Source organism: Canis aureus, chromosome X (genome assembly GCF_053574225.1).
Source record: "Canis aureus isolate CA01 chromosome X, VMU_Caureus_v.1.0, whole genome shotgun sequence".
Classification (NCBI taxonomy): domain Eukaryota; kingdom Metazoa; phylum Chordata; class Mammalia; order Carnivora; family Canidae; genus Canis; species Canis aureus.
Genome location: NC_135649.1, coordinates 112,962,784 through 112,990,720, shown reverse-complemented (window position 1 = coordinate 112,990,720; position 27,937 = coordinate 112,962,784). Strand labels below are relative to the sequence as shown.

General features: G+C 43.8%; 1 long non-coding RNA gene and 1 pseudogene across 1 annotated transcript; both read right to left on the bottom strand.

Annotated features, from left to right (window-relative positions):
• Window positions 1-755: 755 nt before the first annotated feature.
• On the bottom strand, window positions 756-3,789 carry LOC144307679 (beta-hexosaminidase subunit beta pseudogene; annotated as a pseudogene).
• Window positions 3,790-23,997: 20,208 nt separating this feature from the next.
• LOC144307798 (uncharacterized) lies at window positions 23,998-25,806 on the bottom strand. Its single transcript, XR_013374507.1, has 3 exons — window positions 24,935-25,806; window positions 24,575-24,647; window positions 23,998-24,338 (listed from the first exon to the last, which is right to left on the bottom strand). It is a non-coding gene; the product is annotated as an uncharacterized LOC144307798 (long non-coding RNA).
• Between the last annotated feature and the right edge of the window lie 2,131 nt (window positions 25,807-27,937).

The window sequence follows — 27,937 nt, the reverse complement described above, 5'->3', positions numbered from 1 at the left end:
CTGTGTCTCTGCCTCTCTCTCTCTCTCTCTCTCTCTCTCTCTCTGTGTGTGTGTGTGTCTTTCATGAATAAGTAAATAAAATCTTTAAAAAAAATTAAGGTTTTTTTTTTCAAACAATTTAAAGGTATATTGAGCTTCACTTTCTAACACATTGGCCATTAGTTGTACATGGCTATTTAAATTTTAAACATTAGTAAAATCGGGGCACCTGGGTGACTCAGTCGGTTAAGCATCTGCCTTCAGCTCAGGTCATGATCCCAGGGTCCTGGGATCTAGCCCCACTTCCAGCTCCCTGCTCAGCAAGTAGCTGCTTCCCCCTCTCCCCTTGCTTATGCTCTCTCTTGCTCACTCTCTCTCTCTCTCAAATAAGTAAATAAACTCTTTTTTAAAAAAAATTAGTAAGATTAGAGATTCATTTCCTCAGTCACACTAGCCACATTTCAAGGGCTCAACAGGTACGTGTCACTAGGGGCTACTGAACGGGACAGCACAGATACAAAACATCTCCCTCTCTACAGAAAGTCCTGCTGCACAGCGCTGTAGGGCTGAACAGCTAAGTACCCAAATCACTGTCCATACCGCGTCACCAACCCCTCCCTAAACTCTACTACTCCTTACAAATTATTAAATATCATTCTAGTCCTTCTACCTTATATTACTTCTCTATGACTCCACATTATAAGTATAAATATATATATATATATATATATATATATATATATATATATATATATATATATATCGGTGACCTGCCTTTTTAAAATTTATTTAATTTTATTCATGAGACACAGAGAGAGAGAGGCAGAGACATAGGCAGAAGGGGAAGCAGGATCCCCCTAGGGAGCCCGATGTGGGACTTGATCCCGAGACCCCAGGATCACGACCTGAGCCAAAGGCAGATGCTCAACCACTGAGCTACCCAGGTGTCCGGGTGACCTGCCTTTTTATTTTTTAAGATTTTATTTATTCATGAGAGAAACAGAGAGAGAGGCAGAGACACAGGCAGAGGGAGAAGCAGGCTCCATGCTGGGAGCCCGACACGGGACTCGATCCGGGGTCCCCAGGATCCCGCCCTGGGCCGAAGGCAGCGCTAAACTGCTGAGCCACCCGGGCTGCCCTGACCTGCCTTTTCAATTCAACCAAATAAAATGTCCTAAAGATCATTTTTCCCTGCTGAACACTTAGGTGGTTTCTAGAAGTAAGCACTTCTTGGCCTATTGATAGGGATCCTTCCAGCTCCTTGCCCAGGTGTTTTTGTCTACTTTGATGTAACACATATATGTATTATATTGTGATTTCTTTTTCCATTTAAATAACAATAGTTTGGAGTTTATTGTATTCATTTAAGTTCTCCTAAATCTCTTCTGATAATTTCCTTATTTTGATTTTACATTTAGCTCTTGACTCCAACTGAAATTTAGTTCTTAGGAAATAAATAATTTAAATAAAGAGATGTGAATTAGGAATCTAAAATATTGGTTTTCCACATAGGTAGCAAATTACACCATTTTTCTAACTACTCTATAATACTTTAGCAGAAATGTATTAATAGAACAGAAAAGAGACTTCAGAAGCTGATGCATGTTTATTTGAATTCCTATGGCCTCATGGGGTACTCATATTTTGTTTCTGATATGGCCACTTATACCCAATATTCTTTTGAAAAACTCTCTTGGTTCCTTTTATTACCTTTTCACTTTTATATGAATTTTAGAGTTGGATTGTCTTTTTTTTTTTTTGATTGTCAACTTCCTCTTACAGTTTCTTGTTGGAATTTCAAGTGGAAAAGCATTGACTTTATACATGAATTTGACAAAAGCTTATATTTTTACAGCACTGAGTTGTATCTTTCAGAAACATGGCATAACTACATTTTTCAGGTACTACTTAATATCCTTCAGGAAAAATATGCTTCTTTAATTTCTTCAACTAAATCTTACAAATTGTATTAGGTTTAGTCTGTCCTGGTTTTATTTATTTTTTTAACGTCCTTGCTACTGTTGATACTATGAATGTAATTTTTTAAATACAATTTTCTCTTTTTTTAAAGATTTTATTTATTCATGAGAGACAGAGAAAGAGGCAGGGACACAGGCAGAGAAAGAAGCAGGCTCCCCGTGGGGAGCCCGATGCCGGACTCGATCCCAGGACCCCGGGATCACGCCCTGAGCCAAAGGCAGACGCTCAACCACTGAGCCACTCCTGCGTCCCTAATTCCATTTTCAAATAGGTTATTGCTAGTATAAGAAGGCTATTAATGTTAATGTTTTTGTTTTCTATTTCCTTAATTATATGAACATTATTTATAGTTCTAATCACTTTTCAGAGAAATCTTTCAGATTTTCAAGACAGATAATAAGTACTATCTTTAAGCAAAGACACGTTTCTCTCTTCTTTCCAATATTTATGCCTCTTGTATCTTTTCTCTGTCTTCCTGCTATGGCAGTATGGTGGTGAAAACGGACACTTTGTTATCTTCCTGGATGTAATCAAAATGCATCTTACATTTCTCTATTAAGCACTGGAGAAATCAGTCTTTTAAAAAAATTTTTTTGAGGATTTTTTATTTATTCATTTGAGAGAGAGAGAGAGAGAGAGAGCGAGCACGAGAGTGAGAACACAAGCAGGGGGAAGGGTCAGAGGGAGAGGGAGAAGCATACTCCCCGCTGAGAGGGAGCCCCGCGTGGGCCTCCATCCCAGGACCCTGGGATCAAGACCTGAGCTGAAGGCAGATGCTCAACTGACTGAGCCACCCAGGTGCCCCTATCCTCTCTGTCTTTGATGTCTCCATGACTCCAGAGTCTCTGGACCAATGGCCCTTGCCTGAGGCCATAATCTCCGAGGGAGGTAAGTTGCATCCACAAATTCCCCCCACAGACAAGCTTCTCCAGCAATGCCAAATTTTTTCTGTTCTTGAGGACCATCAAAATTGAGAGGATCCACATTATAGGAATTTCTCCAGCCTTGTTCATAATTAATCAAATCTACGTACCAAGGAGCAGAAAGGACCACAGGGAAACCAGTTGCTGTGATTTCACCCTGTTCCTCACCATACATTTGATCTTTCCAGACTTGAGCTGAAGTGCTTCGCTGAAGCTTTGCACCATCATCAAAAACCTCTTGCCAGACTGTGGATCCTTGTTTATGGTTGAAACAAAACTCAGAAGCTTTTTTTTTTTTTTTAGAAGCTTTTGAACATAGAAAGATCCTAAGTCTTCTAAAACCTTTGCCAAAGCCTTTCTGCTTCATGAAAGAATTGGATTTCTGGACTGGACTCCCCACACTTAAATTCCACTTGATCTCCTCCCAAGCGGATGGATTGATCTGGAAACACTGTACTAATTTCTTTAAAAAATTTAGACAGGGAGCTGTAAGTTGAATTCAGAAGAGGGTTGATAGCTCCTCCGGACTGCGTAGGGCCATTGTAACATGGAGTCACGATGTCTTTCTGAACTCTTCCCCAAGACTGTGTATGTCCAGGGCTATCAAATTCTGGTATGACTCAAATCCCTTGTAACCAGGCCTATGAGGTCACCAATGGGAGTCATTTGGTGTATAAACACGAGACAAAGAATAGGAGAATGCGACGCTCTGATAAGGGCAAGACTCTGTGCTAGTGAAGAACGTTAAATTTCTTAAAATTCATGGCATCCTCATCATACTCTCCACACTCTGGTGGCCTTGAGTAAAGCCACTGGTCCATTCACAAGTAAAGTATAGGATTCATCTGAAGAGACAGTGGGGAAAACATCATACTCAGCCATGGACAGCGGAGACCAGATGCTGCTGTACCTCAGTATTAAGTTCAGCAGGGCCGTGATGCCTCTTGTAGAGACCAAAAGTAGAGTCAGGACATCGCTAGAACACTTCTTCTTAAGCTTTTAATTCCAGTTAACATACAGTGTTGTATTCGTCTCAGGGAGACAATATGGGTGATTCAGCACCTCCATAGATGACCCAGGGCTCATCACGACAAGCGCACTCCTTGACTCCCTTCTTGCAGGAGGGAGCTGGGTGGCCAGTGGTGGGCAAGGGGCTGTGGCTAATGTGCAAGTTCTGGGGGGGTGGGTGAGGTGCAGCAGGTGTGGAGACATCCACCCTCAAGCAGCAGAGGCCACGGGGATGAGACAGGGGGTCTGAGCCAGGAGCACCTGCAGCGGGGGCAGCCCCAGCCCACCATGCTTTGTTTCTCGTAGGACTGTCATTGACCTTGATTAACTTTATAATTTGCTTTCATTTCCTCTTCATGGCAGAAGTAATTTGGGGGTATGTTGGCTTTGATGTTGTCATTAATTTCTAACTGTATTGCACTGTGATCAGAAAACATGGCCTGTGATTGCTTCTTTGGAGACTTGGTTGTCATACATGGTTGGAAAGAATGTTATTGTCAATCTGTTGGTTATGAAAATATACAAACTTCATAAACTTGCAACGAAAAGCCCTACCTACCAACGCTCTTGAGTTTTGGATGTTGGTTTCTGGGAAGTTGTGTTAAAGCCTACCGATGTGTTTGGGAATTTGTCTATCCTCTATTTCTATTCGTTTTTCCTTTATTTCTTTTTTCCCTCTTTTTTAAAAGATTTTTATTTATTCATGAGAGACACAGAGAGAGGTAGAGACATGGGCAGGGGAAGAAGCAGGCTCCCCGCTGGGAGCCGGACACAGGACTCGATTCCTGGACCCTGGAATCACGACCTGAGCTGAAGGCAGATGCTCAACCAAAGAGCCACCCAGGTTCCCCTCCTTTACCTATTTCAAAATTCTGCTGTCCATAGCCATGATGTTGTTAAAGACATGGACCTACTGTCACTATCATCCTTTTTTCTCTTACTACTTTTGACTTTCACTCTTGTGAATTTAACATTTCTGCCCCCTTTTTTTCACTTTAGCATTCAATGATCTATGTTTTCAAACTTTACTTTTTCATTTTTCGATGTTATTTCACCTTAAGGCTGTTTCTTGTAAATGGCATATTGCTAGCCTTTTAAACTGTTCAACCAATCTGTTCTTCTTTTTTGCTTTTCTTAAAAAAAAGGCATATTTAACCTATCTATATTTGAGGCAATTGTTAATATTCTTGGATTTATTCATGCCGTCTTCTTCCATTTGTTCTCTTTACCATGACCTGCCCTTATTTCTTCTTTTTACTTTCCTGCCTTCTGTTGTGCTGACACACTGTTCTTTGTTCCACTTATTTTTCTTAAAGCAATCTCGAAACGATCATCATTTTTCTATTTTTCTACTTGCTACTTTGAAATTTTTAACCAAAGCATAAGTAAAATTGTAAAATTATAGTATTTTAGTTGCAATCTATATCTAAATCTTCCTCCCGAACAAAATGGAAATCTCACTTCCTCCTCTTTCATTTCCCTTCTGACATCTATGATTTCAGATCCTGGGTTGTATCATTAGTGCTATTATTATCATTTGACTTTTGCCTCCATAATCATGTACAGCGATCAATAGCTTGTTCCTGGTATTTTGCTGACCACTGTGATTCTTGTGCCCCATCTCTCTCAGCTTCTGTTTTCATTCTGGTGACACTGTGACATCTTTTTCTTTTTAAAGAAGATTAAGATTTATTTATTTGAGAGAGAGAGCAGGGAGGAGGGGCAGAGGGATAGACAGAATCTTAAGCAGACTCCCCATTGAGCATGAAGCCCAATGCAGAATTCGATCTCTCAACCCTCAGAGATCACAGACTGAGCTGAAATCAAGAGTCAGATGCCTAACCGACTGAGCCACCCAGGCAACTCTGTAAGCTCCACCTTCAAGCAGCACTTTCAATGTGCCTCCATGAGTCTCCGCATCTATAAAAGGTCTCAATTTTTCTTGACACTTGAATGGTAGTTGGCCAGGTTATGGGATTCAAAATCCAAAATCATTTCCCTCCAGGTTTTCAAACTATGTGGCAAGGGAGAAGGGAAGAAGAAAACTAATATTTATCGAGGGTGGGCCTCTCTGTCCACACTTTGAATAAACTCAGTACTTTGCCATCATAATCACCTGGAAGTAGAGGCAGTCATTTGCCCAATTCACGTAACTGGAAACTCAAGCTCAGAAGGGTGTTCTCCTGCCAGGGCTACACAGCAAGTGAGCAGCAGGGATAATTTCAGTCCAATGTTCTCGGACCTCAAAGCCCTGCTCAGAGTCTAGACCGCTGCCTTCCCACAGACATACAATATGAGCCGTGTAGGTAATTTCACATTTCCTCATAGTCGCATTTTAAAAAGTAAACAGGTGACATTCATTTTAACATTTTATTTAGTTCGATTTATCCAAAATAGTATCATTTTGGCATGTGATTGGTGTTAAGAAGTGATCAAGGAGATACTTGGCTTTCTTCCTCTTAAGTCTTTGAAATATGCTGTGTCTTTTTACCCTTCCGGCACAACTCAATTGGAAACGGCCACAGCTCATGAGCTGCGTGACCACGTGGGGCTAAGTAGCCAGTGTACCGGGCAGCTCAGCTCTATACCATGCTGCCTTTGAAAGCAAACACTTTCCAACACTGATAGAAAGCATCCTCTGTGGGTGATTTTTTTTTCCTATCCCAGTTTGACATGAGGAAGTCTGGCTTTCCCTGGAAATAATTTTATGGCTCTTTTTTGCTGATGGCAGACATACAACTAATTCTTCCTTGGTGCTCATCCTCATTATGTGGCATGGCCTCTCCTCCTGGTCTACACAGCCAAAAGTCAGAAGCGCCTTCTTAAAGCCAACCGTTAATCCATTCAAAAGGCAGATTAAACACTTCCCCCCATTTGATGCCTGCTGTGTGTATATTTCTATACATGCCTGACTTCCTCTTTCAGGCAAATACCTGGCCCCGGTTCAGACAGGCTTTTATCACTCTTGGGACAGCACTGGGGCTGGGGCAAACATCCGATCGCTTTCCTTTAGTCAGCCCCCAGAGTGTTAGGAGAAGGAAATCACACACACAACAGCAATTTATTTTAAATCTCTGAAGCATCCACCATTTCACATTCTCTTCTGCCAGAATTTCCACCAAAATTAATCTCCCAGGCCCCTCACACAATCTCCCCGAAGCCTCCTAACGCCAGCAGTATCAACAACTTAGAAACTGGAGTTTTAAATAATAAAGGATGCCCTCCCTCGGTGGTGCCTAGAACTGGCTGCCAGGCTGGGACAGGGGAGACTGGGTGTCAGCATTGGGGGGCTCTGAATGGCAGCTTGACCTACAGGACAGTCAGCAGAGAAGAGCCGTTGAAGGCTCAGCCAGAAAAACGTTGGGATCAACATATCACAGCTCTGTCTTACTTAAGAGTTGTATGATCTTGGGCAAGTCACCTAATCTCTCCACCCCTCATTTCCTTCGTCTCCTTATGATGACCATGATGCCTACTCCATGGGGCTGTTGGTGAGATTCAGGGATGTGATGGATGTGTCTAAAGGTTCACTACATCTCCCCCCAATAAAAGTTAGCTGAAAAATATTTTTAAGATTTTACATTTTATTCTTTCAGCTTTACTGAGGTATAACTAACAAAAGAAATCATATATATATAAGGAGTAAAATGTGATGATTTGAAATACATATTCTTTGCGAAATGATCACCACAATCTAGTTAATGCATTCATCACCTCACGTAGTTACCATTTGTGTGTGTGTGTGTGTGTGTGTGTGTGTGTGTTGAGTTATTGACACTTAAGATCTAGTCTCTCAGCAACTTTCAAATACACAACATGGCATTATTAACTGGAATCACCCATCTCACAACTGAAGGCTTACAAGCCCAGCATCTCCCCCATCTCCCCCAACCCCAGGCCCTGGTGGTTACCATTCTACTCTCTTTCTATGAATTTGGCTTTTTTTTTTTTTGTAGATTCCACATATAAGAGATTACACGGTATTTGTCTTTCTCCGTCTGGCTAATTTCACCTAGCATAAGGTAATTTTTCTAGTATGTTGACACTAAACAATTACCTTCATGCTTAGGTTCGCACACTGGTTTTGCTGCTTTGAGAACTTGGACATGTTTCTGACTTTTCTAAGACTCAGTTTCCTTGACTCTAACCTCACAGAGTCAAGGTCTTGGTCTCACAAGGTCGTTGTTAGAACCAAGTGAGGCAACACATGCAAAGTTCTTTGCACAACATGAGCCACACATTAAGTGCTTCACGCATTAGAGCTCTTGTTCTAACAAACTGATGTGATCCTATTGTGACAGTATTTCCATCACGATGTTTTAAGAAGTGAAGACTGACTCTGAAGGACATTCCCAGAGCAGTGTTCATCTAGCTACCAGCATACCTCCAACTCTCCAAGATACAATATTAATAACCAACTGGTGACCTTTGGACATAAAAGCACTTCACTCATTTGGAAAGGAGCTGGTTAGGACACTGGCGGAGGACACAAGACTTTTAAGACAGCCGGATTGGAAAGGTGTGTGTAGTACAACACCTGCCTGCGGTCAAGCAGCCTTCTGGAGCTGACAGTCCACCTGGCGTGCCCTGTCCATGCACCGCACCCTCGCAGTCTGCCATTTGTCTCTGTCATTTGTGGTCTCTGAGTGGCATCGGCTCACATCACGCAAGGTACATTCCACCCCCACCCCTCTCCCCGGGGCTGGCTTAACCCCTCTGCTCTCGGCTTGACCCTGCTCGGCCACAGCACCATATGCAACCTGGGCGGATTTTCTTCCAGCCTCTTATTGACAGAATGGTATTTATTTCAGCAAATCAAATTTAGTACCTGGGCAACAGGAAAGCAAGAGAAGGCTTCAGGGACCAGAGAGATCTTATCTCTCCGGCTTAAATTAAATTTGTGCCGCAAATGAGCAAACGCTGGCATGTGGCGCCTGATTCCAATCTCTCTAACACAGCGTTCCCTGTTTTCTGTTGCCCCCAGAATCTCCAAAAAAGTCAGCGCTGTTGGCCAGGAAAATGCATCTAGCAGGGGAGCAGCTTGTCAGAGGACAGCGGCAGCAGGATGTACACAAAACGCCTGATAAAAAGCAGGCTCCTCAAAACAGAGGGCTTCCCCTGGGGAAACCAGGGCTGGCAAGCTCAGGAGCACACTCCATATGCCTTGTCTGCCATCATCAGCCGCAGCCACCTGTGATAAGATGTCCCCACCTTTTCGGGCGCTTCAGGGCGAGGCTCCCCCCAGCTGTTGACTTCTTTTTGCACGTCTCCCCACCTGGAATCTCATTCTGCTCTCCCTTCTCCTGCTCCTTGTTCGTTTAATTATTCATTTGACCAACATCCCCTTGGCACCGTGAGAGCCCACATTCTCCCCGTTTCTCAAAAATGGTCTCCCTGGCCTACCTGCATCAAAAGCAGCCAGGCAAAAAAAAAAAAAAAAAAAAAGCAGCCAGGCTACCAATCAAAATGCATATTCCTGCGCCTCTTCCCAGCTCTGCTGAATGAACCCCTCTCATGTGCAAGGCACAGGGGCTTGAATCTGTGACAAGCCCAGCAGGTAGTGTTGTGATACGTGGGTGAGTGTGGAAACCATTCCCACGAAATCCCCTTCTGTTCTACCTTTTTCCTAGGGCAGGATCCCTCCAGCATCAATCAAGTCTGCACAATGCCCCATTCTGCATGCCATCGACTAGATGAGGGAACAGTAGGGCTGCTTTAACAGAAACATAGCATTTCCATGCAGCGTAACCAGTCATGCAGCTTTTCTCAAAGTGGTGACTCAGGGCTCTCAGACTCCTCCAGGCTTGTGGCCGCATTGTCTTCAAGGTGTAGCTCCCACAATGCCCCCCACAACGTGCCCTCCATTCCAACCTACCAGAAGAGGAGTACAGAGGACCACAATGGAGGTTTTCACGAGTTGGGGCTGGAAGTGGCACTTTCCACCTCTGCCTACATTCCGCCGGTCACACTGGGCCACATAGCCACAACCAGCCTCGAGAAACATGGACAAGTGGTCTAACCATGTGCACAGAGAGTAGAAGACTTTGAGGAAAACTTAATCAGACTCTACTTCATGCAGCTCATTAAAAAAATGTTTTGTAGTACGCAGTTTCCTCAAAACATTAAAAATAGAAATACCATATGACCCAATAATTCCACGACTGGGCATCTCCCCAAAGAAAACAAAAATGCTAATTCAAAAAGATGCATGCATCCCTATATTTGTTGCAGCATTATTTACAATAGCCAAGATATGGAAGCAATCTAGTGTCCACTGATAGAGAAATGGATAAGGAAGATATGGTGTGTGTATATACATATGGCATATATGCATGGTATATACATAGATGGCTAGACAGATAGATGGATGATAGAGAGATAGATAGACACATATATATGTATAAATATATGCAATGTAATATTATGTAGCTATAAGAAAGGATGAGACCTTGCCATTTGAAACAACAAGGATGGACCTAGACGGTGCTATGCTAAGTGAAGTAAGTCAGACTAAGAAAGACAAATGCCACCTGATTTCACTCATATGTGGAATCAAGAAAACAAATGAATAAGTAAACCAACAGCAGGATCAGATCTGTAAATCCAGAGAACAAGCTGATGGACCCCAGAGGGGAGGAGGGAAGATATTGAGCAAAATAGGTGAAGGGGAGTGGGAGATACAGGGTTCCAGTCACAGAATGAGTAAGTGTTGGGGATGAAAAGTACAGTGTAGGGGAATATAGTCAGAGGTACTTTACCAGCGCCACATGGTGACAGTTAGGAGCTCCACTAGTGGTGAGCACAGCACAACATATAGAGAAGCTGAATCACTATGTTGTACACCTGAAATTAATGTAATGTAATTAATGTAACATTGTCAATGTCAGCTATACTCAAAGAAAAGGATTTGTTTAATGTTTTCTCAGCACTGGTTAAGAGTAGCCTTGAACCTGCAACCCGGAAGGAGCTGTCTGAAGACTTGAGAACTTCATGAAGATGGGCCGCGACTACTGATGCTGGCAGGATCCTTGCCAGAGAACAGAAATGAATCAATCCCGTCCATCCATTCTCTGTCCACTCCAGCCTTCTGCAGGCTTCTGGGAGAATGTTGGGTCCTCAAGGTGAGCTGGAGTCTTATTGGGAAGCTCAAGACCAGAAATCTCAAGTGTCCTCCAGCTGGCTTGAAAAATTTACCAGCATGAAATCTGACCATAGTAGGTCCATATACTAAGAATATTCTTGTTAGATAGGAGCATTCTGGGGAGGCCAAAGTATACACCAAAAGTATACACTCAAGAGTCTGTCACACTGATAGGGATCTAGAAGCAAATCCAAATCCCGGACCCTTGAAAGCTATGATAAAATGAGCAGACACAGTAATGCAGAAAAGTCAGAACTCATTACCTGGGCCCCTTCACTCTGAGGCTGTGTAAGGACCATCAGAGAAGTAAGATCTTGGGACCCAATGATTTAAAACAAAAGAGAGACACCCACCCCAGGTGATTCTTAATCATAAGATGGGCAGTTGGTTTCTCAGCCTTGGTGCCACTCACATTCTGGACCAGGGTTCTTTGTTGGGGGGGGGGGGGGGTCTGTCCCCACTAGATGCCAGTAGCATCCAGTTCTGACAACCAAAACTATCTCCATACACTGTCAAATGTCCCCTGGGAAGGCGCTAAATACCCCCCTAGCTAAAAGGTCCATGAGCCCAAGAGAAGCCCAAAAGATTCCACTGCATTGTGCAGGGTAGAAAAAGGGTTGCTGGGGGTAAATGGTGGATGTCACCACTGCATTTTGACGGTTGTCAGACATGGTGAGAGCCCAGACCCAGAAATGAAACAGAATCGAGGGGTGCGTATTTCCCAGCAGATGAGGCCCGGGTGAGCAGACCTTTTCTCTTTCTTAAATAGAGCCTTCGGCCAAAAGCATTTCAGTCCAGCCCTATAAACAAATTTCTGGTTACCTGAGAGGGAAAAATCAGCAGAGGTGTTGGTTCCCTGCTGTGTTCACACATCTCCTTAAGCTTTCATTTCGCCCTCAGCAATAACGAGCCGATGCCAGGCCATCCGTGACCTGCTAATGGGGTGCATTTTCATATTTATCTGCTTGCACGTTGTCTGTGGCCTCTTTGGGAACGCTCCCTGATTGCTCTCCAATCATTTCCCGCCCCTTTCGAGAACATTAGGTATTAATTCAAGCTTGTCAAATCTTATATGATATATTCCATTCAGGAGCTAATACCTCATCAACCTTACCTGGCACTGGAAAATTCAATTTCTCAAGATACCAGCTGTTATCCTAGAGACCTTGCATATCTATTTGGAACAGCTAATAGGAAATGTTCTTGCTGAGCACATTTTTTTTTTTTTTTTTTTGCAGCTGGTAAAGTTCGATGAGTTGGATGTGAAGTATACCTCCATGAATCTAAAACAAACACAATGAATAAATTTATGGTCTAGTAACTTAAGTGCTTTTTTGTTATCGCCCTAAATTAACAACAAACAAAATAACAATACAATGCATACAGGCAAGTTATAGGATTCTTCAAAAGACATTTTTATGTGAAGGCCGTTGTTGCTTTGTTTCAAAAAAAATAAAACTAGACTGTGGAGTGGTGTTTGGTAAGTTGGGAGACATATCACATTGAATATCCGATCAATATCATATTTTTGTTTTAATGGTTACCAATATTGAAAAGCCAATCCATAGAGATACATTCTCTCAAACAAAATTAAATTTCCATAGCTCATTTTACAAGGTGAAGATAATCTTCTCTCAAAGACATCAGAATTCTCCAGAGCTTTTTTTTATAGGAATTCTAAGCTGTCATTATTATTATTATTATTGTTGCTATTTATTTGCTATTGTGGTGGTGCTGTTGGGCTTTTTTTATTGAGGTATAATTGCCATATAACATTATATTAGTTTCAGGTGGACAACATAATGATTCAATATTTGTATTATTGCAAAATAATCACCATAATAAGTCTAGCTACTGTCCTCAACTTACATAGTTTCATTTTTTTTTCTTTTACGATTTACTCTCCTCTAAAAAAAAAAAAAAAAAAAAAAATTAGAGGGCACCGGGGTAGCTTACTCAGTTAGGCAACTGACTCTTGATTTCAGCTCAGGTCATGATCTTGGGATTGTGCTCTGCTGAGCACAGAGTCTGTTTATCCCTTTCCTTCCCCCCACTTGCACTGTCTCTAAAAAAATAAACAAAATCTTTAAAAATTATTAAGATTTACTCTCTTAGGGGGCGCCTGGGTGGCTCAGTCAGTTAAGCACCCAACTCTTGATTTCGACTCAGGTCATGATCTCAGGGTCCTGGGATTGAGACCCCAGCATTGGGTTCTCCACTCAGCAGGGAGTCTGAGATTATCTCTCTCTCTCCCTTTGCCCCTCCCCCTGCACTCTCTCAAATAAATAAATAAATAAATAAATAAATAAATAAATAAATAAATCTTTTTTTAATGATTTACTCTCTTAGCCCCTTTGAAATCTACTCTCTTAGAACATTCTGAGTTTAACTCCAGTTGTGAAAATATTCAACTTCGTCATTTGATCTGGAGGCAGAAAGATCATGGTCATGTGTAATCTAGCAGCAGGTTAATAACTACAGCAATTTCAAAGATGTGAGGAGCATAATAGATATTTCAGAATATTTGCTACAACTACAATGGGATATAAAAATATCTGTGAGATCTATGTATAGCAGAGTTAACAGATACTGCTAATACTACTTTGGTTGCCTGAATTCCTAATTGAAAGAACTGTTCCATTACAGTTACATAGTATAAAATATAGATTTTTAAAAAATGAAATATATAGGCCTCTTGAAATCTATCCCTCGACTCCCACAGTAAGAATTCCTGTTCTAATGGACTCCCATAGTCCATTGCAACAGGAACAGGAAAACAAGGCAGAGTCTGAAAACAATGCAGTTTCCCCATCATTCATTTGGCCTTGACCTCAGAGACTCCCTTGCTTTTCCCTGAATTCAATCCTGCCTCAGGGCCTTTGCACTTGCTGGTCTCCCTGCCTGAGGGGAGAGGAGCTGCCTTCAGATTTGTACATAGCCAGTTCTGTCACTACCTTGAGATTTTTTGGCTCAACTGTCACCTTCTCAATTGAACTCCCTGACTTCATATTTAGAATTGTGCTGGGAGAGTTCATTGCAGAATGCCAAGAATTGGCCAAAGCTATTCTGTTAAAATAAGAAACGCATCTGTATAGCACGGACTTCTGGCCGAGGCGTGAAGCCTATTAGCTCATAGTGCTGCTGTGTGACCGTGGGTTCGAGGAGTTTGGAGCAGTCCATACCAGCTTGTCAGCATTGTGGCTTGATGGTGATCTGCGCCCGGTCAGAGTGAGACCCCCAGAGGTCTCTGCTGATAAGGCTCCTTACGTAGCAGAAATACGCATACGTAACTGGCAAAATAGGAAAACCTCCAGCCAAGACTCCATTGGAGTTTCCTGGTTTCCAGGGGTGCCGTGTGCACACCTATGGTTCCTGATGGGAAAGCAAGCACGCATCCTGCTGCCCACAGCCCTTGCGGATGGAGGGCAATAGAGCCCCGGCCCTGACTTCTCCAGACCCCTAGCTGCGAGACGATCTTCAGCTGTGATGTAGAGCCTCACTTTATTTTTTTATTATTTTTTACAATTTTTGTATTTAAATTCAATTTGCCAACATATAGTATAACATCCAGTGCTCATCCCATCACCCAGTTACCGCATTCCCCCACCCTCCTCCCCTTCCATAACCATTTGTTTGTTTCCCAGAGTTAGGAGTCTCTCATGGTTTGTCTCCCTCTCTAATTTTTCCCACTCAGTTCCCCCCCTTTCCCTTATAATCCCTTTCACTATTTCTTATATTCCCCGTATGAGTGAAACCATATGATGATTGTCCTTCTCCAATTGACTTACTTCACTCAGCATAATACCCTCCAGTTCCATCCACGTCGAAGCAAACGGTGGGTATTCGTCTCTTCTGATGGCTGAGTCATATTCCACTGTATATATAGACCACATCTTCTTTATCCCCTATGACCCAGCAATTGCACTACTGGGTATTTACCCCAATGATACTGATGTAGTGAAACGCTGGGACACCTGCACCCCAATGTTCATAGCAGCAATGTCCACAATAGCCAAACTGTGGAAGGAGCCACAATATCCTTTGAATGATGAATGAATAAAGCAGAGCCCCATTTTAATGTTCTTTCTCTATCACATCCTCTTCCTCTAAAAAACTCCCAATTTGTCAGCATTGTCATTTAAGGTCCTGTGAGTCTTCATTAGCGACCAAACCATGTTTAAGTGCCACCGTTGGTGCACAATCCCAACCCAGCACTCCCTCTGGCTTCCTTGTCTCCATGGCACTAAGCACCATCTGACATCGCATGTATTTTACTTATTGATTTTGTTTATCACATTACCGTGTTTGTTATTGCTTTGCTTGTAATTTTTTTAACTGTCCTCCCCTGGGGGACTCCATGAGGGCAGGGTTTCTGGTCGAATTTTTTCCTTATTGCTCTATCTCTGGCTCATGGCAGACTTTCTGCATTTGTTATTTGATGAATAAGTAGGTGCAGAGAGAGGCAGAGTAGAAATATCACTTAGTGTTCAAGGCTGTTTTGGCCCAGCTCTGAGGCTAGAAATCAATACACAGAAGCTTAGAAAGATGGACAATGATAAAGAGTATGTTCACCTGCTGATTATACTCAAGTCAGTTACCATAAGGACAGAGATGCTAACTGACAGTTGATTGCAATAGGAACTGCAATTGATGTACCTAAAAAAATGAATAAATAAAATTTTAAAACTTAAAAAAAGAGAGAATTGATGTGCTTCCCTGGGTGGCTCAGTGGTTAAGCGTCTGCCTTCGGCTCAGGGCATAATCCCAGTGTCCAGGATCAAGTCCCACATCAGGCTCCTTACGGGGAGCCTGCTTCTCCCTCTGCCCGTGTCTCTGCCTCTCTCTCTGGGTCCCTCATGATTAAATAAATAAAATCTTTTTTAAAGAAAAGAGAGAATTGATGTGCTTGATCTACATTGACTCGAGAGCAAAAGCTGATGTCCATGAAGGGCCACCTGTCTTTCTGATGGCTCTTCCAGCCTCAAGGCAATCAGAGTCACCCAGTGGGACACTGCGTTCAGTTTCGTGCTTTCAGAAGCTTCTGTGTTTCAGGCATTTTGCTCCAGGGGTAGGAGGAGGGGCTGGCCAGCAGCTGGCAGACACCATGGGCTTGTGAGCATGGACATCAGTTCCCAAGTTTGGGGATCCAAAGGTTTGATGGGGTGCCGTCTCCATGGGCCTCTGATACAGAGGCTTGGCCTCTTATCATTGGCAACACTAATCTGTCAATCCCGTATGGACTGGCGATCTAGAAAACACAGCTTAACTTGGAGCGCTGCTTAGCTGAGCAGTAACCAAGTCCTCTCTTGGTTCTAGAGCATCAGGGGAGTATTTTTAAACACGAGGTCCCCCTTTCCTCTCCACCCCCCACCCCAGTTGGGACTCTAAATCATCAGGTCCAAGGTGGAAATCAGTGTTTTTAGAACTTGTGTGTGTCATTTTACAGTTGGACAATATCTTCCCTAAATTGTATTATAAAGAATTGGTGAGTTCAAAGGCGATTAGTGGTTTTAATGAGCAAATTATATGCACGCTTTTTGAATTATAGGGGGAAACTCCTTTCTTTAATGTTCCTTTTTCTCTCAAGGAATCTGTTTTTAACTTTTAATTTTTTCCCAATTCTACTGAGATACAATTGACCTATAACATTGTATTGGTGTCGGGTGTACCACATAGTGATTTGATATATGTATAGATTGCAAAATGTCCCCCACGAGTGTGGTTCACATGCATCATCTCACATGGCTAAATTTTTTTTTCTTGTGATGAGAATTTTTACAATCTACTTCCTTAGCAACTTTCCAATGCAACAACGTTGTATCATTAATTACAGTCACCATGCTGTACGTTACCTTTTTTAGTGTCAGAGTGGTGACATCTTTTCAGAGAAGTCTGCACAGTTTGCTCTGGGCTCGGTGAGTCTGCTGACATCTCATTTCTGTCTTTCATTTATTGTCTTATTGTTTGAACTTCCAGAGGGAGAGTAGAGAAGATGACGGTAAAGTGCACAGTCCTGTAGACTTGCTTTCCAGTTGGTTTGGAAGAAGCTGGTGCCTGGCTGTTACGCTTAAGTTGTTGGGGAGGCAAGGAAGAGGGTCGGTGACACGTGATTTGTCCAAGAGTGAAATGGTCAATTACTGGACAAGCTGGGGAGAGAAGAAAGATCTTTCCCCCAGTGGGCCCCATCCATGCTCCAATACGAAGTTCTTCCCACAACTCTGTACTGTCATGATGAAAAAATGTAGCTGGAGGCCACATGTAACTTACCTGGAACAGCCGAATGAACCTGCATCGTTAGACAGCCCCTCCTATCTGTGTTAAAGCCATAAAGGTGAGGCATAGTTAAAAGTGACAGTATTGAAACATATCCCCTTAACTCTTCTTCTTCTCCAGCAGATACTCTCCAGAAGCAGTCAACAGAAGCCTACTTTGTTGTCTATGGTCTAATCATTCCTACAAAGCACCGAATGGCTGGAGCCGGTCGATACTGGCTCCTAACACTGTGCACATCTTTCCTAACTCTGCACTCAATGGAATCAGGTTGGTGGCCTGAACTTGGCCATGGTGGGCCTCTTTCTACCACAGAAATTGGCAAACACTACAAATCAGATGTATTTTTTTTTCTGGAATCCGAATGTTAAAGTATTTACCAGCATACCACTGCTCAGAAGCTATTCTCCATGCCACAGTAGACAAAAATAAGTGTCATTATGTTGCCTCCACTAGGCAGGCAAAGTGTTCACTACACTGATTCCTCTACATTGAGAGCAGCCAAATATCAAATATTGTCCTGTTATTCCACATGGTGGGGGTGGGGTGGGGAAGCAAGCCCCCTCCCTAATCTCTGAGTCATTCTCCACATGACTAACACGGATTCCAGGACTCTCCACTTAAAGAGGGACCTTTGCCCCCTGTGACAAGCCTAAGAAGATGAAGGTTTCCAGAAAGAAGTCATTTGTTTTGATCACTTCTTCCAGCAAGAGGACAGTTGGAAGTCTCACATCAAACGAAAGTTTTTCAACCTTCTAAAGTAGCGAGCTGTCTCTAGTCGTGACCTAGAGTGGAAATCACACGAGACACAAAGATTCACAGCCCAAGGGAAACGATCTGCCAGCCTCATTTAACAACCAATTTGGCATCACCACCACTGGTGGGGACCCATAGTGGAACAGCTGCCCCAGCCCACAGTTTATTGAACTAAAGACAGAGACTGGCTTATTCATTAATCAGAGGGAAAGGAGTCATCACTGACCAGGCATGGAAAAGAGAGTCCACCTGGAGCCTTGGAACCAAGACATTGGTATTCCCACTGGTCAAAATCCTTCCAAATCTCTGGTATCGTGTATTTTTCCTGTAGCTGGTACCAGTACACATATTCATTTCTTCCTCTCTTCTACTGCTAAATTTCCAAACAGCAGAGCGTGTTATCACGAAACCCAATGAACATACAAACCAGGTGGATCAGAAAAACATTAATGAGCCAAAGGGCACAACCGGGCCAGCTTCCATCAGTAACCGTCAGGAGCCAGGGGCTGTGCGGGAATTTTTGTTTAAGTTCTTTAATGTTTTTTTTTTTTCCCATTACCTGCAGTTTGACAGGTCCAGAGCATAACTGATACAACCACATTTGAAATACGTTTTGACGAACACCACAGTTAATGTCAGTTCTGGAAAATGCAGGGAGGAAAACAGCCAGGGTGATGCTCTTGTTAATCAAAAATCTTCCAAGGAAACCATTTGCACCTCAAACGCTCCACTCATAGCTTTGTCTGAGAGAATCCCTAGGCTATCTCTGGGCAGCAAATAACTCCAGTAGCTCTTGCTATTTCAGTGTCAGCCCTTCTTATTAAAACGAGAAAAGTACATCTGTTACGGAATATGCACCTGTTGGCTCTGCTTCCGGTGGGTTCTTGCCATCAGCGGTCTTCCCAAGAGTCAAGACTGCTCTGCATCTATGCTGCTCCTTCCGCATAGATCCCAGTTCCCAAGAAGAGCATTTTTTAAAAAATAGTTTCAAGAAGCACTGGGTGTTATTTTATATGTTGGCAAATTGCACACCAATAAAAAATAAATTTATAAAAAATAAAAATAAATCTTAAAAAAATGAAACAAAATAAAATAAAATAAGTAAAGAAAAAAATAGTTTCAAGAAGCTAAACAATGGGCATAACATGAATATTTACTCTACTGTCCCACCATTTATTTGGCTCGGTTGACCGTTCTGAGTCTTTCTATTGCTTGATTCAAATTTTCCAGAGAAGGAACATGAGTGGCTACAGGCAACCTTCAGATTGACTACTCTGGGGATGCTGTCCATACCTGTCTCTTTATGCTGGGCAAGCCCATCTAGGCCAGTTCCCCATTTTTAAGGCTAATACAAGGAACCCAGTAAGTGGAACAGGAAATTGGTTGGGGAAGCAGATCCACTAGCATCTTTACTCAGTACTCTAACAGGCCAGCCGGTGGGGCCAGAGCCTGCAGTTCATTTTTGGGTGAATGGCACTCTGGATTTGCACATGATGAAACTCACCTCTATAAATTTCAAACATTACAATTATGTATGCTGACTCCGGCTTAACACAGAAAAATATATTTATGCACAAAGCTAAAGCAGCCAACCATTCTGTCATTTCAGCCATCCAATGGGTTGATCCAATGTGAAAGAAAAATCAACTGAGTCAAAATGGTTGACCCGGTGACCTTGAGCAGACTCAGACTGGAAGGAACAGAAGGATTTGACATTTGTGCACCAAGAGAAGTGATTGTGATATTGATGGTGCTTACTTGTCAATGTAAGGTTAATGTTCTTTGTTGCTAATTCCAGTTCAGGGGTCAGCAAACTTTTTCTGTTAAGAACCAGATAGTAACAAAATCTTCAAAAAAAAAAAAAGAGAGAAAAGAAGAAAAGAAAAGAAAGAAAAGAAAAAAGAAAAGAAAAGAAAAAAGAAAAGAAAGAAAAAAAGAAAAGAAAAGAAAAGAAAAGAAAGAAAAGAAAAGAAAAGAAAAAAAGAAAAGAAAAGAAAAAAGAAAAGAAAAGAAAAGAAAAGAAAAGAAAAGAAAAGAAAAGAAAAGAAAAGAAAAGAAAGAAAAGAAAAGAAAAGAAGAAAAGGGTGCCTGGGTGGCTCAGTCAGTTAAGGCTCTGCACTCAGCAGTGTCTGTCTGAGATTCTCTCTCCCTCCCCCTAGATCTCTGTCCCTGCTTGCACTTTCTTTCTCTAAAATAAATAAATAAAATCTTAAAAAAAAAAAGAACCAGTTAGTAAATAATTTAGACTTTTTGCCGGCCTTGTGGTCTCTGGAACAACTATTCAACTCTGATTTAGTGCCAAAGCCAACACAGGTAATATGTAAATGAACGGGTGTAGCTATGTTTCAGTAAGATTTTACTTATTAAAACAGGAAGCAAGATGGATTGGTCTGCTAATCGTTGTTTGCCAACCTCTGCTCTAGATCATTTCTCTTCCTCCTCCCTCAAACCTCTATCTCTTTTCAAGTGCATGCCACCAGAGGACGCGAGCCACCACCCCTCCTTGTTATGGTCATCAACAAATGTCTGGTTTTTAGACCTGGCTCTCCGTCTTCCTCATACACTTTTATGCTTGTCATTGTTCTTGGCAATTTTCCGCCCCGAAGAAGATCATACACTCTACAGCCTCATTCCTCTGTCCGTTGCGGCCTGCATTTCCAATGAGCTTTCCCTTAAACCACCCACTTTCTCCTAGAGGCTGTCATCTCCAATAACCAAACTGCCTCCAAAATCTTGATCTCAAAACAAAACAAAAAAACACCAAAATCTTGATCTCAAGCCTCTCACTAACAATCCACCCCCTCTTGCTCTAACCCACTTGCTCTAGATACCAATAGTCCTCTGATTCACTGAGACCCCTGGGACTTCCAGGACACTGGCCCTACCATTTTTTGCACTGCCCACCAGCCGAGCCCTTGGTGTGCCCTATCCCTGCCCAGGTCAGGCAGCAATCAGCCCCTTGGGTACTCCCCCTTCAGTCCTTTGATTGTCCTGTCCCTCTTTCCCAGTTTTGCACCCATGCCACTGCTACACCTGAGCACTGTGTGTGTGGCTGGAGGAAACACACAATTGTGACCACGGATCTCAAGTGGACACTCCACAACCTCACAATCCTACCACCGCTCTCTAGCACTTACCTTTGCCAGTCTGGAAGACAACTGCTTTACCTCTTTCCTATCCTCTAACGACCAACTTTACCTCCCCCTCCTACTCACTCTTCCTGCTTTGTTGGGAAAATAGAAACCACCCAGGCTCATACCTCCCAGAGCTCATGAACATTTATGATGCGGGCTTGAAGGCTGGGCTTCCCTTGAGGCAGGCATCTTCCATGTCAAGTGCCCACTCTCTTGGTTTGTGTTTCTGAAACACACATGATTTTCTGGAAAAATCATACTAGAAAGTTGGAAGGGAGGGCTGGAAGGGTGAGCCGGAGGAGAGAGCCCTGGGAGATCTAGGATGGAATTTGTGGACATGAGGTGACATAAATATCCCAAGACTAAGGGGGGAACTGTGGTTTGGGGGCAGGTGCCAGGAGCAGGTGTTCATGTCCTCTCCCCACACAACAGCACTGAGTGAGAACAGCTGCTACAGGTACTCGCTAGGGAGGCTGGGTCATGGGCACTGGGGTCCCAGCCTCAGCCTGATCATTAGGCTTTGTGGTTGCCTCAGAGGCTCCTGTCTCCAAGGAACCACCCAAGCCTGGACATCAACCACCACTGGGGCCCACATGGACCTAAGACCGGGAGGCCCTCCTTCCATATTCTAGGCAACATCAGACCCTTGAGATCTCTGCTTAACTCTGTCGTGGGGTTCACCTTATGACTTAGGTTGAATTTCCAGCCAGGCTGATGGTGGTTTGGGACCAATTAAATCCACTTTAGAGAACTGAAATAAACGGGATGTTCCTTGTATCACATGTTGAGAAGTCAAACACACACCCAGCACCTTCGATTCTGTACAATGCAACTCATAGGAATAAATTTCCACCGGTGGCTTTCTGAAGCATGTTCTTATTTAGGTAAAATGCACAAAATGTGAATTGGATGAAAAGCAGATGATACCATGCCCAGTTTCCATGGTCATAGCCCAACGTTGACAATGTAAATACTGAGGTTTCCAACAGTGGTCTCTTCTAAACCTGGGAGGCTTAAACACCCAAAACGTCACATTAAAATTCCCACACAGGCCCATGGAGCCACCTGATTTCACTGTACTCCCAAAAAAACCCCAAGCTTTCAAAAGGGTATAGAAAGTTGAAAAATCTCATATCGCCTGAAGTGAGCAAAGAGGCCTTGGGTGGGGAGGAAAGTGAGCGGAAATCAATTTTACTTGCTTCGGCCTCACAATGGATTTTGCAAAGTAAAGGGTAGAAAATCAATCTTGTCAAATCAGTGAGAATTTATACACTTGAAGGAGTCTAAAGGTCTCGGAGGGTGTATTAGGCAGTAGGACATTCTCCATCACATCGTGGAGAATACAGCATGAAGGTTGGACCTTTTTCTGTAATGAAAGGACTGGGCCAAGGATTTTTGCCACGTCCCTCATCAAGATGAGCCCACGGCGGAAGGCAAACACGAACACGCCTCCCTTAGTCCTGGCCCAAACATCCTGAAGGGTGGGACTGGAGTAAGACATGGGAAGTCCTAGGCGTACCTATTCTTGACTCACCAGAAGCAGCTTCCAGATTACATTAACAGAAGGCTCCCTTACCTTGCCTCGGATTTAAATGGTCCTAACGTTTTGGGGTCACTGAGCCACCTGATAAGACCTACCTCCTATGACTGCAGAGTAAGTCCCTGCTCTAGAGAGTAGGGGCTGGTCACTCCCAGTGACATCAGCAGGGAATCAGACAGGAAACCAGAGTGTGGAAGGTGGGCCTTAAGCAGAAAGCAGACCAGGGGGCTACTGTCTGTCTTGGCCTCACTGTCCTGGGCATGGGGGAGATGCCACAGATAAATGCTTAAGGGAAGTCAGGAGAGATAAGGCAAGAGACCTGTGTCCTCTGCTCAAGGGGAGCTGGCCAGGGGCTGGGCCAGGAGGTGGACCGGTAGCAAACTTAGCCATATTTCATAAGCACGTTGCTTGGTTTCCCTTTTGGTTTTTATAAACTTTAGGGGAGACTCCTGTTAAACATCTGTCTCATTGAAACTGTCCCTCCTCGTCTTAAGTCCATTTGGGCTGCTATAACAAAAACGCCATAGCCTGGGGTGGGGAGGGGGTTTACACACAGAAGCGTATTTCTCACAGTTCCGGAAGCCAGGAAGTTAAGGCTAAGGTGCTAGTATATTGGTGTCTGGTGGGGACCAGCTTTCTGGTTTGGGGATGGGCCATGGGCCATCTACTCCCCATAAGTTCACATGGCAGGAGGGGCCAGAGAGCTCTCTGGGTCTGTTTTATGAGAGCACTCGTCCCATCATGCAGACTCCACCCTCACGACCTAATCATCTCCTAAAGGGCCCACCTTCTAATACCATCACCTTGAGGGTTAGGATTCCCACATATGACCCACAAACATTTGGGGGGAACAAACATTCCATCCACAACATACCTAGATTAACAGAAGACTCTGGAGGCCGCTTAAGAGCAAACAGCACTCCCCACCTCACCCCTCAGGCAGGCATGCCAGTGACCTTGTACTTAGTAAGCAGGTTCCCAAGGGAATGGAGTCAAGGCTGAGGGATCCCACTTCTTGGTCCCGCGTGGACCGTCGTTTATCACTTTCAAACTTGTTGATCTAGGCTTGATATGATTAAGGGACCTAGCGGTCCCCGATAGAGCTGTAGGACCTTGGGGAAGTTACTTGACCTCTCTCTGGCCATGTTGTTAGCTCTAAAATGGACGTAGTAACACAACCGTATCAAAGAGTTATTGCATCATATGAGCTGACACTTGTGAAAACCTTAGAGCCGTGCCTGACATAGAATAAGCACCATATACGTGTTTGATTAGATAACAAAAATCATCATGATCATATTATCACATATCGGACTCGGGACAAATCAACACCACATTGATGGCAATTAGCCATTGGCAGGTGTGGGAGGAAGAATTCTTAGGTGGCTCGCAAGATTCTGGGTCCTGGGTACACACACTCCTCCGGCCAGCTATTCAGTTCAACACCAATCCAAGTGGCTCTTGAAGGGATTTTGCAGATGTAACTAAGGTCCCAAATCAGGAGATTATCTAGGTAGGCTTTGACTTAATCAGGCGAACCCTCTAGAAGCAGAGCTTCCTCCAGTTGGCCGCAGCAGAGGAGCTGGGGAGATGCAAGCCACTTGGTCCTGGAAGAGAGCTGCATCCAGTATCCGAGCCGCACAATTCCCAGGGAGAGGGGCCCAGAGCAAGGAACCGTGGGAGGTTCCTCTCCAGATGCTGAGAGCAGTTCTCAGCTGCCAGCCAGCAGGAAAACAGGGCCCTGAGGCCCACCACTGCAAGGAGCTGAATTTCTGTCAACAACCAGCGACCTCGGAGAAAGGGATCCGAGCCCCCAGATCAGAACTGTGGCCTGGGTCAATACCTTGATTTGGGCCCTGTGAGACCCTGAATGGAGAATCCTGTCACACTGCACCCGGACTTCTGACCTTCAGAACCTGGGAGATCATACGTATGTATTGTGTTAGGCCACGACGTTTGTGCTAACGGACAACGCAGCGATAGAACAGTAATAGGGTGAGAAAAGAAAAGAACCAAATATAGACAGGCAACAAATGACCAGTCCCACGATTCTGTTCAAAGCCCAGGCCTCCTCTCCACCTGCCACATGACCAATATTTTCGACACCGACAAGGTTCGTAAGAAATACTCTCAGGTCAGAAGAAAGAAATGGCATTTGCCACTGGGGGCTTGGTCCCCGGGGAGGGCAGGCTTCTGTACTCACCAGCGTCCCCAGCTGGGCAAGCCTGAGCTGCCTGCCCCAGAGCAGCAAGCTTGGGACCTCCCAGGCTGCTTTCTTGTGGTTGGGGAAAGGGCTGAGCCACGTCCAACCTAACTAGACACAGCTGCCTCCAGGTGGGCCCAGACCGTTGACCTCTGGACTTGGCTCCACCTCCACCTCTAAGACCTGCCAAAAATTAACAGGACCCAGGGACAGAGCTCTGGGACGACTGCAGATGACAAAAGCAGAGCTGTTACGCTCAAGAGCTCTGGCCTCTGCATTCAAGTCGGGCATCACCACCTACTGTGCGACTTCTTGTAAATTCTTTAAGCCCTCTGCACCCCCTTGTCTGTAAAATGGGGTAGCAGAGTTGTGAGGGTTTGAGGCAAGGCTTACAAATCACTGATCCGTCGGGCCTAGCCCTTAGCAAACCCTCTAAAATGGGAGGTGGTGTTTAATTGCTTTTGATGCGGCCTGGGTCTTCTACCCAAGCCCTCACGCTAAGCTTTCCCCACGTTATAAATCCCCAACTCCGTTCTCCACAATAGGCAGCTGAGCACATCTTGGTCCCTTGTTTCTGAGACCCAAGTGTCTGCTTAATGACTAACCACTCCAACCTGGTACACGGAGTACCAGACTACGTCAATCAGCCCCAATACAAACCCACAGTAAATCAATTGTGCTTCCCCGCCTTCCTCTTCTTGCTCGCTTGTTTCATTATAACAGGAATTGTGCCGGAGATGTGTACCAACCCCTCGGCATTTTCTACTGGAATAAAACCAAGGGAGTGTAGTAACCAACAATCGGAGACCGGACTACAATAATATGAGTTCAGTGTGCACTCTAAAAACAGACATAGTAATTACCATTCTTAAAAGATGGTTTCGTAAGGCTAAAAATTTACAGCCCTCATTCATGAAGGGGGGGGGGTGTCCTATGCAATGTCACTGAACCAGTTTGATGATAGAATTTATGAGGTTGCACCAGATTGTGCTCAAGTGTCCAAAGGTATATGCCACTGATGAACATAACCATATCTAGCCTCATAAAAAAAGACTCCCTATTTAAACCGAATCTTCTTTCTCAGCACTGCTAAGTGAGGTAATTTGAAATTTTCCCAAATTGCAAGGAGGGAGGTAGTGGTGGTATTTTTCCCATTTGTGGAGATGACCATCTATTATAGGGATCTGCAAATTGGTTAATTGTCTGGAAGATTTAAGAAGAAAAATGCTGTTCTAGTAATTCTGTGCAGTCCCGTACTCCGAGGATTTGGCCAAGGGAAGATTAACATAAGCATGAGTCTGCCCAATACATTTTAAATGAGAAACCGGGCTATTTTTTTTAACTAATGTTTGCAAAAAGAAAGCTATAGCGAAGTGCCTATCATCCGTACTCCTTAGCAGATGATTCCCCCAACCACAGTGTTAAGATCCAGAAAGTCAATATAAATTCTTTGCCTGTCTCCTTCACTGTGGCTACCCTGGTGTCTAGAAGAGGGCCGAGTGCAGACACAGGCACTGAATGTTTCCTGAATAAATGAATTAACGCGATTACATGAATTAGCAAGTGGCAGGATGCTAGTGTTCTTTTTCTGTCTAAATTCTGAGCAGTTACAAATGTCAACATGATCAGATCAAGAAGAAAAACAAAGGAGCTGGGAAGTGAGGTTCTGTAGAGTCATATTTGCATTTTTGGGGTATGCTGGAAGGGAAGAAGGAAACCCAGTGTCAATGGAATTTATCACTACAAAGTTTTTGTTCCTGAATGGAAATTTCCAGAGCCTATGTTGTAAACCATCTTACAATGGGTCATTTGTGAGGAGCAAGCCTTTTGCTTACGCAACTATGTGGCAGCAGCGCCATCTGCTGGGAAGCCAGTTGGGCGTTTTAGAACAATATTCTAGAGTCCTTTTTTTTCCCCAAAAAGCAAATTGAATTTAGAATCACAGAAATTATCTCAGAAATATCTTTCGTGACAATCTAGGCCATGTGTCATCTTACAGGTAAGGACTGGCCCTAACAAGGTAAAACATTTTCTTTTTTTCTGTTGATACAATGGAGCCCCAAATGCATCTCTCCGAGAGAAGGCAGGACTACAGTCATGATTACTAAATTTTATTACAGGTCTCATGCAAATCAGAAACTGAAAGGCAGTTAAAATCCACTTGCTAAGCATCTGAAGAGGGCTGTCCAACAGAAATCTCTGCAACGATGGAGCAAGAGAACTTTCTGCGATGATCTGTACCTGTGCGTGCTGTCCAATACAGGAGCCACTAGCCACATGTGGTTATTAAACATCCGAAATGTGGCCAATGACACCGAGGAATGGGATTTTTAATTTTATGTAATTTTAACTTATTTACATTTTTAAAAGTAGCCAGCCCCATATGGCTAGTGTAGCACTTCTCACCCTTGGCACTGTTTACATTTGGGACTGCATCATTCTCTGCGGTGGGAGCTTGTCCTGTGCACGGTGGGCTGCTTTAACAAAAGCCCCGGCCCCCACCCACTAGGTGCCAGCAATACCCCCCCAAAAGTTGTGATGACCAAAAATAGCTCCAGACATTGCCCCAGAAATGTCCCCTAGGGGGCAAAATCATCCCTGGTTGAGAACCACTGGGCTAGTAGCTACTGTAGGGGACAGCATTGTTCTAGAATATGCCTGACATCTATATGACACTTTGAATGAGAAAAAGAAATGGCCCCACACTGTACTACGGCGCTAGTGGTTTTGTCACAAGAACCGGGAAGCTTTGAAGAAAATAATAAAGTCAGATGTAGACAAACAAATCTCTTGCTTCTTTATCCTCCTTCCCATGTAACGGACGGAGCCAAGATAGTAATGTCTGAAAAATCTGCCTCACTCGAAAGTCCCCAGGTTAGCCCCAGAAAACCTACACTGGAATCTGGCTTCCCTGCACTCACTGCGAGTAACCGGGACAAAGAGACCTGTCAGGGTCTCAGTGTGTCACCTGGAGAAGGGGCGGGAAGGTGCCTACCTGGCAGG